The following is an 18687-nucleotide window of genomic DNA, read 5'->3' on the forward strand; positions in this document are numbered from 1 at the left end:
GATAAATTTGAGAAGGGGACCGACTAGAAGCAGGAAAATCAATTAGGAGGCTGTTGCCACAGTTTAAGTAAGAAATGATGGGACTCTAAACCAGGGTGGTGTCTATATGTATGGATAGAAGGGGGACAAGATATAGAGAACTGAAAAGACCTGATAATAGACTGGGTATGTGGGGTTAGGGAGGAGAAAGAAATGAAGTGGTGCTAAGTTGTGAATCTGGATGACTAGAAGGATGGTGGTTCCTTAAAATAAGTGGGAAAATTTAGAGGAAAGATAGATTTAGGCAGAAAGGTGATAAGTTCCATTTTGGTCATGCTCAGTTTGGAATGCCTAGGATATACCTCATTCAAGGGTGGAGAACCTAAGGCCTTGAGACCACATGTGACCCTGTAGGTCCTCAAAAGTGGCTCTTTGACTGAATCCAAATTTTATAGAAGAAATCCTATTATTAAGGGAATTTGTTCTATGAAGTTTGGATTCAGTCAAAGGGCCTCACTTGAAGACCTAGAGAGTCACATATGGCTTTGTCCTATTTGGAGTCAGAAGACCTAAATTTGAATCTCATCTATAATACCTATTAGCTAAATGAACTTTGACAAGTCACTCAAACTGTCTGAGGCAGTTTTCTCATTGATAAAATGACAGTAAAAACTGTAGTACTTACCTCATGTTGTTTTGGTGAAAATCTCATGAGATTTTGTGTAGATTGTTTTTCAAATCTTATAAACAGTACATAAATGTTAGCCAGGATTAATGTTTCTACTACTTAAGGTGGGCCCCTAGAATGTATCCTGTCTCCCCTTGACCTTGACCCTTGTCCCCTGCAGAGAGGCCTGGGCAAGGGAACAAGCTACTCCTCATTGTGATGGTACTGAGACTGCTATGCATGCATGAAGACTGTGGCAATCAATGTCCTCTTTGCCACCATGGCCTTGCTCTTCTGAGGCACATGTCCAGCTTTAGCCGATCTTTCCATTCCTTCTAGCATCTCTCAGACCATTAATCTCCTTTCTGTCTCCTCAGATTCTCCTTTATACTTCCAGCCACAGCTCATTTTCACCCTTTTTCTCAGTCTCCATTCTGTTTCCTCAGAATCTTCTCTGTCCCTCAGACCCCTTCTTAGTCCCTTTGCTGTAAATGTTGTTCATTTCTCACAGAATCCCCTCTAATCTGTGAGAATTTCCCCATGATTTCCTCCTCACTCACTATGCCCCATTTGCCTTTCAGCCTCCTCTCTGTTGTGGTCTCTTCTTTCTCACCTCAGATATCCATTCACCCTTCTTCAGCTTCACTCAGGCTCTGCTTCACCTTGGTCTCATCTCTGCCCCTTCAGTAATCCTTCCATCTCATTACCTCTCCTTCTTGAGACTTGACCTTGAGGAAAATTTTAATGGACAGGGCCGTGGTATGGCATCTGACTACTTGACATTTCACTTCTAAGAAGTTCTGAGATTTTGCCACTTGGATTCTGCATCTCTTTGGGGACCCCAGAATGACCTTTGGGTAAACTCAAGATAACTCCAGAATGAACGCAAGGACCCATAATTGTCCCAGCTACAATTAAGACCCTTTAGGCTGCAGACTTCATTCCTGGGTCCATATTCCTCATGATATAGCTTTCCTCATTTCCTTAGTCCAACAACAAAGAAAAAAGCTTGCCCTGCTCTGAGGCTCTTTGTATCATGTTGGGGTAGTTACAGGCAAACTACACTTGGATCTGCCAGCTTAGCCTACTGTGATACCAGTTCTTCTCTTCCCTCCTTTGTCCTGGAACCTTTGTGTGAGGCTGACAAGGGGATGAATTCATGCTATTAGGAACCTGACTATGGATGCCAACAGGGGTCAGCAGTAAGACCTTGTGAACTAATGGGATGGTGAAGATGATGATGACAATAATAATAGCTAGTCCTGAGGTTTGCAAGGTGTTTTACAAGTATTTGATGCTCATGACAATCTTGGGTTATAGGTGCTATTATTTCCATAGTTTTAAATTGATGCAAAGAGACTAGCCTTGGGTCATACAGCTACTACGTGTCTGAGGCCAGATTTGAAATCATGTATTCCCGAATCTAGATCAACTACTGTGCCATCTGTCTGCCTCTGCAAGCTGCTTGGGGTGGGGATCTGCTGGTGGAAATTGTGCTTCACCATTTTCGCTTGTTTGGCTCATTGTGCCCCTGTCATTGTGCTTCCTCACAGAGTCATTTCAGAGCTAGAAAGTGGTCACAGCTGAGTGGTCATTCACTTGAACCCATACCTGAGAAAGAATTCCCCTGTAACCCATACACTAAGCAGTCATCTAGTCTCTGTTTAAAGGCCTCCAATGAGAGACAGCTTGTTACATGGTCAACCAGTTCTGGTTTCAGATGGTCATAAATGTTAGGAAATTTTTTCCTACTCTCTAACCTCAAATTTCCATGTGGTATAAAATAATTGAACATCAGTAATACTGACGCTTCCTAATTCATAGGGTGGCTATGAAGAAGGTGCTCTGGGTAGTAGTAAGCCCCCTAGCACACCCAAGATGGCCTGCTCACACAGGTTCTTTGATCTGCTTTTCTGAAGGAAAGACAACTTCAAAGGGGTCAGCAATCTTACTTTAATTCATGATATAAAAGTAAAGAAGGCAAAGGTTATTCAGAAAATACAAGCAGAAAAGTAAAGAAAAATTACCACAGAGTTCCTATAGACAGGGATGCAACTGTCTAAACAAAGTAATACATACATAATCATCAGATTAGGGAGTGCCAACATCTGGGTTCTCAAAACCAGGGGGACCCTTAACAATGGATACTCAGAATCTCAGCTGGCCAAATCATAAAGACACATCCTTCCCTTGAGTGAGCCCCAAAATAAAATACCAACCTTCCAGTATATGTGGTTTTGAACTAATAGACTTAGAGTCAGAAGGCATCAAAACCCACTTGATTCAGTGCCTAATTAGTTTAGTACCAAAGGTGTGAAAGTCTTCCTGAAAGCAAGCTTTCCCATAAGTAAGTTTCCCCTTAGGCAACGTAATTTCCAGTGTAATTTTTATAGCATTATTATCTGAAAGGGATGCATTTGATATTTCTTCCTTTCCATATTTGGTTTTGAGGTTTTTATGCTCTAATATGTGGTCAATTTTTGTGTGCCATTCACTGCTAAGAAAAAAGGTATATTGTTTTCTATCCTCATTCAATTTTCTTCAGAGGCTTGTCATTTCTAACTTTTCCAAAATTCTGTTCATCTCATTAACTTCTTTATTGTTTATATTTTCCTTGGATTTATCTAGTTCTGAGAGGGGAAGGTTGAGGTTCCCCACTAGTATAGTTTTGATGTCTATTTCTTCATGTGATTCATTTAACTTTTCTAAGAATGTGGATGCTATACTACTTGGTGCATATATATTTGGTGCTCATATTGCTTCATTGTTTAAGGCACCTTTTAGCACGGTACAGTTTCCTTCCTTATCTCTTTTAATTAGATCTATTTTTGCTTTTGCTTTGTCTGACATCAGGATTGCTACCCAGGCTTTTTAATTTTTCTTCAGCCGAAGCATAACAAATTCGACTCCAATCTTTTACCTTTTTTCTGTGTGTATGCCTCTGCTTCAGATGTTTTTCTTGCATACAACATATAGTAGGATTATGGCTTTTAATTCACTCTGCTATCCACTTTTGTTTTATGGGAGAGTTCATACCATTCCCATTAACAATTATGATTACCAATTTTGTATTTTCCTCCATCTTCTTCTCTGCCCTGTTTCTACTTTTCTCTCTCCTTTTCCTCTATCCCTCCTCACAAGTATTTTACTTCTGAACACCACCTCCCTCAGTCTGCTCTCTCTTTTATTGACCCCTTCCCTTTTCTTTTCCCTTTCTCCTACTACCTCCTTATAGGGTGAGAGAGATTTTTATACACAACTGTGTATGTCATTCCCTCTTTGAGCCAAATCTGATGAAAGTAAATTTCAAACAGTGCTTATCTCCCTCTCTTCTTTCCCTCTACTGCAATAGGTGTTTTGTGTCTCTTCATGTGATATAATTTAACCTATTGTGCACCCCCTTTCCTCTTCAGCCCTTAATTTTTTTTAATATCATCATGGTAAAGTCATGGTTTTAGATGGTCCCAAATGTTAGAATTTTTTTCCTATTATCTAACCTCAAATTTCCATTTGGCACAAAGTAATTGAGCATCAGTAATGCTGACGCTTCTTAATTCATAGGGTGGGTATGAAGAAGGTGCTTTGGGTTGTAGTAAGCACCCTAGCACACCCAGGATGGCCTGCTAACACAGGTTCTTTGATCTGCTTTTCTGAAGGAAAGACAACTTCAAAGGGGTCAGCAATCTTACTTATATAGACATCCTCTGTCTATGTAAACCCTTTTTAATTGGCCTAATAAAGACACAATTCTCAAGAGTTACAAGTGTCTTCTTCCTGTGTAGGAATGTAAGTCATTTAACCTCATTGAATAGCATGGTTTTTTTTTCTTTCCTGTTTACCTTTCTATGCTTCTCTTGAGTTTTGTATTTGAAGACTGAATTTTCCCATCAGCTCTGGTCTTTCATCAAGAATGATTGCAGGTTCCCTTTTTTCTTGTGTGTCCATCTTTTCCCCTGAAAGATCATGTTAAATTTTTCTGGGGAGTTGATTCTTGGTTTTATTCCAAGCTCCTTTGCATCCCAGAATATCATATTCCAAGCCCTCTGATTATTTAATGTAGAAGTTGCTAAGTCCTTCGTAACTCTTACTGTGGCTACATGATATTTGAATTTTTTCTGGTTGCTTGCAGTATTTTCTCCATGATAATTCTGGAATTTGGTGATGATATTCCTTGTATTATGTGCCTTCCTCTGTCTTTTTCTTAAGAATCTCTGGGTTAGAAGTATAGACATTTTAATAATTTTCGTAGCATGCTTCCAAATTGTTTTCCTCAATACTTGGATCAGCTTGCAGAATCCCCAGCAGTACATCAGCATGGCTATCTTTTTACAGCTGTAACATTAGATATTCCTAATTTTTGTCATCTTTTCCAATTCACTAGAGCAAATTTAATTTGGATAAAATTTTACATGTTTAGTCATTTAATATTTCTTGTCTCATATTTTTTGACCACGTATCCATTATGTAATGGTTCTTAGCTTCATATATTTTTATAGTTCTCTACATATACCGAATGTCACATCTTTTAAAGAAGAGGTATTTCAAGCATTTTCCACCCAGTTGGCTACTTCCTTTTAAATTCTGATGCTGTTCATTTTATTCACACAAAATATTTTCAATTCATGTAATACAGATTATCTATTCTGGAGAGAGGTGATCCCTTCTCTCTCTCTCTTTCAGTTATACCTCTGAAAGATACCTTCTTCTCCTTTTAAATATTAATATTTGTATAAATAAATTAATCATATTGAAATATTAATATTTAATGTTCACATCACATATCTATTTTAAGATTTTTGGATATATAATGGGATTAGCCTAAAGCATTTTTTTTGTAATTTCTTTCAATTTAAAGTCATTTCTTCCTGACTCCAATATTTTACCTATCCACTGCAACACCTTGGCTCCTCAAATAGCTAGCATGTATATAGCATTTTAATGTTTGTAAAGTCCTTGATTACCCCATCACTTGATGAGACTCAGTAAAGGTGTAGTTTTCATTATTGTAGTCTGAGAATGATCATTTTTCATTTCTTGTCTTCCTAAGACCCAGCTCAGTCATCACTGCTTCCAAAGAAACCTTTCTATATCCCACAGATTAGAATAGCTCTCTCTCTCTCTCATCCCACTGCTTGACTTCTCCTATTCACATATGATATTCTATCCTGTATCATAGTGCTATCTACCTATCTGTTTGTCTATCTATCTGTACATCTCTCTCTCTCTCTCTCTCTCTCTCACTTTCTCTCTCTGTCTCTCTGTCTCTCTAAGTACTTACCTATCTCTTCTATTGCTGAGAATAAAGCAATGTAGCAGACACTAAAGACATATTTATATTGAGGTTGAATGCTTTGGATGAGCAGCTCATCTTGTCACTGAGTGTCCCCTTCCCCCCCATCTTGTGATCTTGTTTCTATGCTGCTTATTCCCTCAGCCCAGCTCATTATGTCCAGTCACAAACCAGAGTCCCCTTTATCAAAGAACATAAACAGGCAACAGAGAGCCATGAGATTTATCTATGAAGAGAATAACCCATGGCACCAGAGACCACCAACCCAAGGTCCCCTCAGAGACTGTCCTTGATAATGCCTTATACAACTTCCCTGCTCTTTCACTTTCCCCTTCGCAATAGTTTTTGGCTGTAGCTGATTCCCTCTTACAACAGGGCTGCTAACAGTCCAGCCTCCATCTGAAGATGTTATTTGCCTTTCTTGGCCCAGCTCCATCTCCTGGGTGACTTGTTACCACATTCTGTTACCTGACTCAACCCTACCCAATAAACTCCTGCCATTTCAAACTTACTGCCTTGGCTTTCTATACTTTATTTTAAATTTCACTTTAGGCAGAATACAGAATCCACCCCTATTTTAGAAGACCTCCTCCAGGTGCCGAGGTAGACAATGTCACAAATACCATGTGTGACCTTACAGAAGTCTCCTTCTGTATTTTGGCTGCTTTTTTCTGCATGAAAATATGTAGATTGGGTGAATGTGGAGTGGGATGTAATGGTGGAGTGGGGACATTGTTGGACTTGATCATCTTCAAGGTCCCATCTCTCTTTGTGATTCCACAGTGCTATGATTATCCACTTCCTCTGCTGCCCTACCCCCAATGTTTTATCATAAGAAATGGACCAGAGAACCTGATGACTTGAGAGAGGACTTCTGGGAGGTCCCTAGGGTCTGCTGGGGTAAAGGTGAGTGTGTGTGTGTGAATTTGCTGTGGAACCAGCAAGTGAAACACAGCAAGTGAAACACAGATGAGGCAGTGGATAGAAAGTTGGAATCAAGCAGATCTGGGCTCATATCTCACTAGTGACACTAACTCTGTGACTATGGGAAAATCTCTTAATTCTTTGATACTCAATTTCCTCATCTTTAAAAATAGGGATATTAAAATCTGTAATACCTTCTTCTCAGAATTCTTATGAGTTTTATTTGAAATGACATCTATAAAATGTTCTGCAATATTCAAATTGTGATGCAAAAAGTTTATCACTATCATTATTATTATCACTATAACTATCATTAATTGTACAAAAATATATATAATATTAATATTATAACAATATTGTAGAGAAATAATAATCATACAATATTTATATTATAGAGAAAGGACCAGTTCTTAATCTTCTCTTTGTGAGACTCAAGGTCACACAATATCAGATACTTTCAAATAGGTCCAAATTATAAACTCTAACTAGGTCCTTAGTAGAACCTGAAACTCTTTAGGGTTTTGAATGGAGAAGAGCCTTCTGGACTAAAATAGGACGAAAGAAATTTGAGAGTTGAAGTCACCTCAGGACCAAGGGGATTAAGGGGGCTCAGGGAATGAGGGACTGAAATAATGGAGGGAGACAGGTACAGTTCAGTGCCTGAAAATGTGTCCAGAGCAAGAAAGGAAGGATAAATGAGACCAGAGGGGAAGAAATTACCTAGGACCAGGGGAAAAATCAGTCCAGTAGCAAATGAGCTGTTACTAGGGCAGTCAGTGTAAAACAGAATTTCCATTGATATATGGGGCTTTCACTCAGCAACTGAAAGCAGACCACAAGTATGGGACTCATTTTTGGGCTTCCATATCCCCTTTTCTGGGGAGGCGTAGTTTTCATCTTTGAGCTCAGGTCTACCTTCTGGTTTATAACCCTACCCATGATCAAAGACTATAAGAGGGAGAGGCCGGGTACTTAAGAGACTAGCCCGAAGTAGGAAGTGATAGTTCAGTGCCCAGACAGAGGATCTACCATATTGTAGCTCTGAGAAAAGAGGACACTTCTTTCTATCTAAGAAGGAGAGGGTAGAGAATCCACGTCCCCCAGATAGGGTACACTCTTCCCAAAGAAGGAAGCAACTCCCCTCCCATATACACATACAAAAGATGTTGCCACTAAGGGACCCTCTCTTAGCAAGGAAGAAAGTATATTTTACTCATTTTGAAGCTTCTGAATCTTGTTGTATAGCCTCAAATGGGAAGACAGCCTTCTCTCCATCAGAGGAAATCCTAGCCATTACCCCAAGTGTAACATAGGCAGAGGGTCCACTGTACTATCTGTAGACTCTACTGTCTAATTACCTCTTGCTCCCCTCCCAATAAAGTTTCATCCAATCACACTGAATCCCAATTTACATCTCTGATGCCTGGGGAAATGAGGGCAGAGTGAGAACTAAAAGTAGCTATACTAACACCCTGTTCCCAAAGGAATAGATATCTTTGTCACCATCCCCAAGGTATATTCTCTTTTCGCTAGACTCAAATTGGTCATTGCTCCTGAGACTGGTTTAGAGATGCTTCCTTATTTCCTTGAAGTCTCATATATCATCTCTGCTTTTATTCTTGGCATCAGTGCAGCTAACCCCATCTCTCACAGATTTCCTCCCTCTATCTCTTGCTCTTTTCTGAAACCATATATGAGGAAACACAGGCATCCTTCTCCAGAGTATGGACCTGAACTTGTCCAGATTGAAGTCAGAGGTTTGTATGTAGGAGAAAGCTTGGCACCTTCCTATATTTCTGGAGAAATTTACTCCAGGCCACTACTGGCAGCTACCTGATTCTAGAACTCTAATCAGTAAGTGTGTCGCATTTACTGATTAACACCCCCTCCCCTCATCAGAAGCATTCACTTCTTGTGTTCTTTTCATGACACTGGCCTTCCAATGTCCCTCTTACACTTACAGATCCCCTTGTGATCCCTGTCACTTACTATACTGTGCCCCTATAATGGTTACTATCCTTCCATACTCCTCCCTATCATATATACCAAATCTCCATATCCCTGTTTCTGACCTCAGTCTACCTATGTTCCCATCACATTCTTTTCCCATCACAAATGCTGAATCCCTGGGTTTCTATCACATATCTCCTTTCTCCCTTCCTTGTGTTTCTTCCTTGTGTGATGGAGACCATCTGACCATCGAGCTACATTTCCTCATCTTTCTCAGTTTCCCTTCTCCTTGAAATGCCCACATTGACCTCTTTTTTATTTCCCAGAACTTGAAAGCTGGATCCTGAGGACTGAGGTATGATCTTACTGAGATGTTTTCTTCTCCTTTGCACAATCATTTATTGCTCAATCCATTGTCTTGTAAACCAAAACTGCCTTGAAATTCTTCCCTGTTTCTCCTCTTCCTTCTTCTTCTCTGTCTCAACACCTTCCTAGTGCACTGTTCTGTCTGGAACCACTCATTTGTTGTTTAGGTAATCCTGTCTTACATATCACAAACCACGATTTCATCCCAACATTTGAAAAAGTACACCATGATTCTTTGTAGACATTCTGGAGAAATAAGCAATGCGTGACAGATATCAGAAGTCTTTCTCAGAACTCATCTATCGGGATTTTTGTCTTGGAAAGTTTTCATATTTTATTAATTTCTCTGATCCCTGAATTCCACCTCAAAGTCCATAGTCATTTGTACCTTCCTAGTCCCTCAGCTTCTTTGGTTTCCTGGACTGAGATATTGGCCATACCCTATTCTTAATTACCTTTTCTCTTCTTCTGCCATTGCCATTGTAACTCATAAATGAATGCCATAGTCTGGTATCTACTCTCTCTTTCATTTCTTGCCATTGTCTCTCCATATTTCAGATGACATGAGCGACTCTTTTCTGAGAGCTGAATACAAGAAATCATACATAATATACTAGAAAGAGGTTATTAGAATTGCATTTAAAGGAAACATGCAAACTAGATGATATTTGAGTTCCTTTTTTGCCTAATTAGAAATCATCTCTTTTTTTGCCTCCTTAGTGATTCTCTAGTGACATGGAATGATTATTCAAGAAATACAGTGGAATGAGATAGAGGGTCTGGGTTTAAGTGTCATCTGTGATGCTCACTTCTCCACTTAACCTCTTTGACTCTGTTTCCTCATTCATATAACTGGGGGTTGGGATCGATGGCCTGCGAGGTCCTTTGAACTCTGGCTCTATCATCTTAAGAATGGTCTGTTTCACTAAAATACCTCCAAACTCTTCCACAACACAAAGGATAGAGATTCTTCCCCCATTGAAGAATCTAGAGGTTCTTCAATCCTAGGTTTAAACACAGCCAATCAGAAAGTACCATCATCAGCTATCACATGAACAAGTAGGGCTTGTGCTGAGACCCATTCTTGGTCAGTAAATGAGAGGCAGAGAGATTTGGATTCAAAGGCATAGTCAAGAAGCTCTATCTGAATCCCAGTGTGCTTTATCAAAGCCTTGTTTTCCAGAATCATATTTCAAGAAATCATGAATGAACAATCACATGAGATGAAAGAGTTAATTGTCCCGGTTTAAAAAGAAAAATGTAGAATAAATAAATGGGGAAGAAGAAAATAAAGTCAAGCCACCAAACCCCAGGATATCTTGTGAAGTATAAGCAGTCACACAGCTTTGTAAGCCTCCTAGATCATGAATTCAGAGACCATCTTCTCCAGTTGTCTGAATTCTTAGAAGCAGCAAAAACGTGGCTCCATATGGGTAATGAAGAGTTCAACAGAGAAAGAAGAGGCAAAGGAAGGAAACCAAGGGTATTTGCATAGAAAATTCTTAGGTTGTTGTTGTTTGTCTTTGCCATGACATCAGAAGGTGATGCCATGACTTGCAAGTGAATTGGATTGAAGTGAGGCAGAGCTGTGCAAAGTCATTGGTCTCACTCTTTCCTACAGAGCCATCTGGGTCCGGTGGCAAGATATGGATCAGGATGACTGGAGATGCCTCCTGATGCAGTGGAGAACTTTGGCCTTTTTAAGTTAAGGGCTTTCCCAGGTCTCATTTTGACTGAGGCAATGCCCATTCAGTGATTATGACTAGGTAAGCAATGAGGTTTTACCTAATTAAAAAAAAAAATCAGTCTAGGAGGGGGAAGACTCTCAGGGATTCTGGCCAAAACAGAAATAATTGCTATGTATACTCACTCTGAGCCATCAGAGCCCAAACAATGACCAAGTGAAGTTTGGACTGGGCCCTATTGGTGATCAATCTATGAAAGCTAGTGTTTTGGGTTTAAAGGCTTGGTCTTTAAGGAAGTAATCAGTGGGGATAATAGCACCTACCTCACAGACTTGTTATGAAGATCAAATGAGGTGATATTTGTAAGACACTTAGCACAAGACTTGGCACATAGTAGGGACTTAATAGATAACCCTTCCCTTCCCCCACCCTAGACCGTTTAAACTTGACATGTGCAAAAATGAACTCATTATCTTATAAACCCATCCCCCCACCTACTGTATTACAGTAGAGCACCAGCATCTTCTCATGTCCCAGTCTGGGATCCTAAGGGTCTTTTCTTTCTCTCTTGGCACCCCCTTGCCCATAGATATCTCGTGCATGTTGTTGAAGTTCAAGTCCAGGGTATAGCCACTTCTATGCATTGTTGACATAGATTGGTGACAGAAGCATGAATCCCAGAGCTAGCAGTTTCCTTAAGATAGGGGTAGAGAAGTGGAGTCTCCTCTTCCCCTTTGCTTGAGAATCATGAAGCATCAGGGGATGGAGGAATGGTGAGGTTGTGGACTATCTGGCACTAGAAAGGAGAAAGCACACAAGGTGGGAAGCAACACACCCCCCACTCCCCTTCCCTGAGAAGGATGTAAGAATGAGAGATGCTGTCCTGGTAATTGGATGCTAGTACTAGCTTTACACAAAAAGAAGACTCACCTTAAACAAAGAACAATACTTTTTGTAAAATCAAGAAAGCTTTTATTAATTCTTACATTAATTTCCAGTCTGTAGCTGGAAATATTTTACATAATTGCACATGTACAATCTATAACAGTCTCAGGGAAGAGGGGAGGGAAGGAGAGAGAGATAGAATTTGGAACTCAAAACTTTAAATAAACATGTTAAAAAAGATAATAAAATGAAATCATCCTTAGTATAAGCAGCAGAAAGACGATGCTCTCAACACTGTTAAAACTCATTGGAAACAGCAGTATTAGTAGAAGGAAGGGATAACAACCCATTTTGAATCCGAATGTTAATATGAGTGTTCCAAAGATAATAAAGTAAAATCATCTTTACTAGAGGCACCATAAAGACGATGTTCTCAACATTGCCAAAATTCATTGAACACAGTATTATAACAAAGAAGTCCAAATGTCCCTTTTTCCAAATTATTATTACTATGAGTGCGATGAAGATCAACATGAGGCTCCAAGAAAGCCAGTTTATCCAGGCCTCCATGAGAATAAATCCTGGAGAGGAGAACAAAGCTTGTTACTTCTTAGAAACCTGCCCAAGGTAGACTATGCAGATTCCCTTCCCAGTGGCTGGAGCCACTTGTCTCTTCTACCCTATCTTACAGTATACAGCTGGCTTTCTCCCACCACCTTTGGATTAGCAGTCACACCAAATTATACACAACCTGTTCCATCCTCAGGAATCCTCCCCTCTCTCCACACCCAAATTCCTCAAGAAATCTCTGGGCCACTTCACATGTGAAGAAGAGAAATCACTATGCTACTGTGGGAACCTGGGGTGAGTCACACTTGTCTTTTTTATCATTATTATTAATTTATTTTTTTACAACTTGGAACAATCACTTCCATATGTTTTAAGTTTTCTCCCTCTGCCTCCCATCTTCCTCCCTGAGATGGCATGCAGTCTTATATGGGTTCTACACATTCCTTCTTATGAAATACATTTTCACATTAGTCATGTTGCACAGAAGAATTAAAATGAATGGGAGAAACCACGTGGAAAACCAAAACAAAACCAAAATATAAGAAATGAGAAAATAGTTTGCTTCATTCTGCATTTTGATTCTATAGTTCTCTTTTTTGATGTGCATGGCATTTTGCATTAGGACTCTTTTGAAAATGTTTTAGGTCCTTGCATTGCTGTGAAGGGATAAGTCTATCAAAATCAGCACTTGTATACTGTGACTGTTACTGTGTACAATGTTCTCCTGGTTTTGCTCCTTTCACTCAGCATCAGTTCATAAAAGTCCTTCCAGATCTCTCTGAAGACTTCCTGTTCATCATTTCTTATAGTACAATAGTATTCCATTACATTCATATACCATAACTTGTTCAGCCATTACTCAATTGATGGGTATTCCCTTGATCTCTAGTTCTTGGCCACCACAAAAAGAGCTGCTATAAATATTTTTGTACATGTGGGTCCTTTTCCCATTTTTATGATCTCTTTGGGATACCGCCCTAGAAGCAACATTGCTGGGTCAAAGGCTATCTTCATTTTTATAGCCCTTTGGGCATAGCTCCAAATTACTCTCCAGAATGGCTGGATCACTTCACAGCTCCACCAACAATGAATTAGTGTTACAACTCTCCCACATCTTCTCCAACATTCATCATCTTTATGTTTTGTCAATTTGATAAATATGATGTGGTACCTCAGAGCTGTTTTGATTTGTGTCTCTCTAATCAATTGTGATTTAGAGCATTTTTTCCTATGTCTATATACATCTTTAATTTCTTCCTCTGAAAACTGCCTGTTCATATCGTTTGACCGTTTACCAATGGGGAATGACTTTATTCTTGTAAATTAGACTCAGTTCTCTATATATTTTAGAAATGAGGTCTTTATCAAATACACTAGCTGCAAACATTCTTTCCCAGTTTTCTGCTTCCCTCCTAATATTGGTTGCATTGGGTTTGTTTGTACAAAAACTTTTCAGTTTAATGTAATCAAAATTATCCATTTTGCATTTTATAATGTTCACTATCTCTTGTTAGGTCACAAATTTCTTCATCCTTTATAAATGTGACCAACTATTCCTTCCTCCCAAAATTTGTTTATAATATCAGCCTTAAGACCTAGATTGTGTACCCATTTGGACATTACTCTGGTGTAAGATGTCACGCTTTGGTCTATGCCCAGTTTCCACCACAATTTTATCCAGTTTTCCCCGCAGTTTTTGCCAAACAGTGTGTTCTTATTCCAGAAGCTGAAGTCTTTGGGTTTATCAAACAGTCAAGAGCTATAATCATTGATTACTCCATCTTGTGTACCTAACTATTGTACTGATCTACCCCTCCATTTCTTAGCCAGTACCAAGTGACTCTTATGATTGCTGCTTTATAATACAATTTGAGATATGGTATGGGTAGGCTATCTTTTCTAACATTTTTTTTTTCATTAATTCCCTTGGTATTCTGGATCTTTTGTTCTTCCAGATGAATTTTAATGTTATATATTTCTAGCTCTAGAAAATAATTTTCTGGTAGTTTGGTTTGTATGGCACTGAATAAGTAAATTAATTTAGATAGAAGTCTCATTTTTATTATATTAGCTAGGCCTACTCACAAGCAACTGATGTTTTTCCAATTACTTAAATTTGCCTTTATTTGTGAGAAAAGTGTTTTGTAATTGTGTTCATATAGTCCCTGGGTTTGTTTTCACAGCTGGATTCCCAAACATTTTATAGTGTCTACTGTAAATTTAATTGGGAATTCTCTTTCTATCTCTTGCTATTGTACTTTGTTAGTAATATATAGAAATGCAGATGATTTATGTGGGTTTATTTTGTATCCTGCAACTTTGCCAAAGATTTTATTATATCAAGTAGTTTTATACTTGATTCTCTAGTATTTTCTAAGTATATCATCATATCATCTGCAGAGAGTGATAACTTAGTTTCTTCTTTGCCTATTCTAATTCCTTGAATTTCATTTTCTTTTCTTATTGCTGAAGTTAACTTTTCTAGTATCATATTGAACAACAGTGGTTATAATGGACATCCTTGTTTCACCTGATGTTATTGGAAATACATCTAGCTTATCCCCATTATATATGATGCTTGCTGATGGTTTTAGGTAGATACCACTCATTCTTTTAAGGAATTCTCCACTCATCCCTAAGTTCTCCAGTATTTTCAATACGAGTGGGTGTTGTAATTTGTCAAAAGGTTTTTCTGCATCTATTGAGATAATTGTATGGTTTTGTTTTGTTGTTTTAGTTTTGTTGTTGATTTTATCAATAATACTGATAGTTTTCCTAATATTGAACCAGTCCTGCATTCCTGGCATAAATCCTACCTGACCATAATACATTATTCTCATGATAAGTGGCTGTAATGTTTTTTGCTCATATCTTATACAAAATTTTTACATTTGTATTCATTAGGAAAATTGGTCTATAATTTTCTCTGTTTTGGTTCTTCCCAGTTCAAGAATCAGAAGCACAGTTTTAGCATAAAAAGGATGTGAGACAACTGCTTCACCAATTTCCCCAAATACTCTACATAGTATTGGAATTAACTGTTTTTTAAATGTTTGATAGCATTTTCTTGTAAATCCATGTGGCCCTGGAGATTTTTTTCCAAGGGAGTTCATTGATGGCTTGTTCAATTTCTTTTTTAGAGATGGGGTTATTTAAGTATTTTACCTACTCTGTGGTTAATCTGGACAATATTTATTATTCTTCTGTTTCAATTAGATTGTCAAATTACTGGCAAAGTGTTGGGCAAAGTAATTTCTAATTATTTTTTAAATTTCCTCTTCTTTGGAAGAGAGTTTATCCTTTTCATTTTTGATATTTGTAATTTAGTTTTCTTTTTTCTTTTTTCTTAAATCAAATTTGTCAAAGGCTTATCAATTTTATTGTTGTTTTTTATAAAACCAACTCAGTTTTATTTATTAGTTCAGTAATTTTCTTAATTTCAATTTTATTAATCTCTCCTTTAGTTTTTAGTATTTCTAACTTGGTATTTAATTGGGGATATTTAATTTGTTCTTTTTCTAGCTTTTTCAGTTTTGTGCCACAACTCCCTGATCTCCTCTTTCTCTGTTTTGTTCATGTAAGCTTTCAATGATGTAAATCTTCCCATAAGAACTGCTTTTGCTGCATTTCATAAGTTTTAATGGGTTGTCTCATTCTTGGCATTCTCTTGAAAGAAATTATTTATTTTTTCTATGGTTTGTTGTTTGACCCACTCATCCTTTAGGATCAGATTATTTAGTTTCCAAATAATTTTTGACCTATCTTTCTATGGTCCTTTAATACATGTAATTTTTATTGCATCATGATCTGAAAAGGATACATTAACTATCTTTGCCTTCCTGCACTGGATTGTGTGGTTTTTATGCCCCTAGCACATGGTCAGTTTTTGTGTATGTGCCATATGTACACTGAAAAAAATGTATATTCCCTTCTCCTCCCATTCAATTTTCTCCAGAGGTCTATCATGTGTACCTTATGCAAAATTCTATTCGCCTCCTTAACTCTTCTATTGTTTATTTTTGAGGTTAGATTTATCAAGTTCAGAAAATGGGAGGTTGAGGTCACCCACAAGTATAGTTTTGCTGTCTCTTTCTTCCTGTAATTCCCTCAACTCCTCTTCTAAGAATTTGGATGCTAGGGGGTGGAGCCAAGATGGCAGAGTGGAAAGAAGCACAGACTCTAGGTCTTTCTCCACAGTCCAAAAAGTATCTCTAAAAAATCACTCTCAGCAAATTCTAGAGCAACAGAAGCCACAGAACTAGAGTAAATCATATTTCTAGCAAAACGTAACATGGGGGGTTGACAGGAAAGGTCTATTGTATGGGATGCTGAGCAGAGTAGAGCTCAGCCCTGGCTGCACGGCACCAGGAGGAACAGTACTGGAAGAGGCTTCTGGGGCAGAATCCCCAGAAGAAAGGGTCTCAGATCCCTCAACCCACAAGTGCCAAAGAAAGCTTCAAAGGTCAGTAAGAGGGTTTTCCCAATTGGGTGAGACGGGAGCATGATCCCCCCCATGTGGGCCAAAGATGGCACTGGCAGTAGCAGCACCAGTGGTGGTAGCCCTGCCCTGCCTAAAGCCTTGGGGGAATTGAGCAGCTGATCTGAACCTAAGCTCTGAGCATAGTCCTGGGGTGAGGAAGAGCACTAGGATACTCCTCTTGAGAAAAGACTCAGAAGTCAAGTAACTGGCTGGGAAAATGCCACAAAAAGGGGAAAAAATGGGACCATAATAGGCTAATTTCTTGGTGAACAGGTATTTCTTCCATTTTTTTGGATGAGGAAGAACAATGCTTACTGTCAGAGGAAGTCAAGGATTCTGCATCCAGTACCTCCAAAATGAATATGCAATGAGCTTAGGCAATTGAAGAGCTTGAAAAGCAAGTCAAGAGCTTGGTAAAAGAGACCCAGAAAATGCTGAAGAAAATAACACCTTTAAATAAATGAGAAGAAGGCTTCAAAAAGCAGAATCAACCAAAGGGAAAAGGAGGTTCAAAAGCTCACTGAAGAAAATAGTTCCTTAAAAATGAGAGTGGAGCTGAGGGAAGCTAAAGAGTATATGATAAACCAAGAAATTAGAAAATAAAGCCAAAAGAATGACAAAATAGAAGATAATGTGAAATATCTCATTGGAAGAAGAACTGACCTGGAAAACAGATTCAGGAGAGATAATTTAAAAATTATGAGATGACCTGAAAGCCATAATCAAAAAAGAGCCTAGACATTATCTTTCATGAAATTATCAAGGAAAACTGTCCTGATACTCTAGAACCAGGGGCTAAAATAAATATTGAAAGAATCCACTGATCACCTCTTGAAAGAGATACAAAAAGAGAAACTCTGAGGAATATTGGGGCCAAATTTCAGAGTTGCCAGGTGAAGGAGAAAATATTGCAAGCAGCTAGAAAGAAACGATTCAAGTATTGTGGAAATAAAATCAGGATAACCCAGGATCTGGCAGCTTGTACATTAAGAGACAGAATGGCTTGCAATAGGATGTTCCAACAGTCAAAGGAACTGGGATTGAAGCCAAGAATCACCTACTCAGCAAAACTGAGTATAATACATGAGGGGAAAAATATGGTCATTCAATGATACAGAGGACGTTCAAGCATTCTTGATGAAAAGGCCAGAGTGGAAAAGAAAAATTAACTTTCAAACAAAAGAATGAAGAGAAGTATTAAAAGGTAAACAGGAAAGTAAAATCATAAAGGACTTTCTAAAGCTGAACTGTTTACATTCCTACATAGAAAGATAATATTTGTAACTCTTGGGACTTTTCTCAGTATTTGGGTAGTTGGAGGGATTATACACACACACACACACACACACACACACACACACACACACACACAGACCCACATATAAACAGAAAGCACAGGTTGAGTTGAATCAGAAGGAATGATATGTATAAAAAATAAAATTAAGTGGTGAGAGAGGAATATATCGGGAAGAGAAAGGGAGAAATGGAATGGGGCAAATTATCACTTATAAAAGAAATAAAAAAATCTTTTTCAATGGAGTAGAAAAGGGAGGAGGTGAGAGGGGGAAAAGTGAAGCTTAATTTCTTCACATGTGGCTTACGGAGGGAATAACATGCTCTCTCAATTTGTTATGAAAATCTGTGTTACACTACAGGAAAGTAGGGGAGAAGTGGACAAGTGGGGTGGGGGGGATGATAGAAGGGAGGGCAAATGAGAGAAGAGAGTAATTAGATGTAAACACTTTTGGTAAGGGACAAGGCCAAAGGAGAGAATAAAAGAAATGGGGGACAGGGTAAGATGGAGGGAAATACAGTTAACCTTACACAACATGAATATTATCGAAGTCTTTTGCAATGTGACACATATACAGCCTGTATTGAATTGTTTGCC

The sequence above is a fragment of the Notamacropus eugenii genome, chromosome 4 (genome assembly GCF_028372415.1).
Source record: "Notamacropus eugenii isolate mMacEug1 chromosome 4, mMacEug1.pri_v2, whole genome shotgun sequence".
Classification (NCBI taxonomy): Eukaryota; Metazoa; Chordata; class Mammalia; order Diprotodontia; family Macropodidae; genus Notamacropus; species Notamacropus eugenii.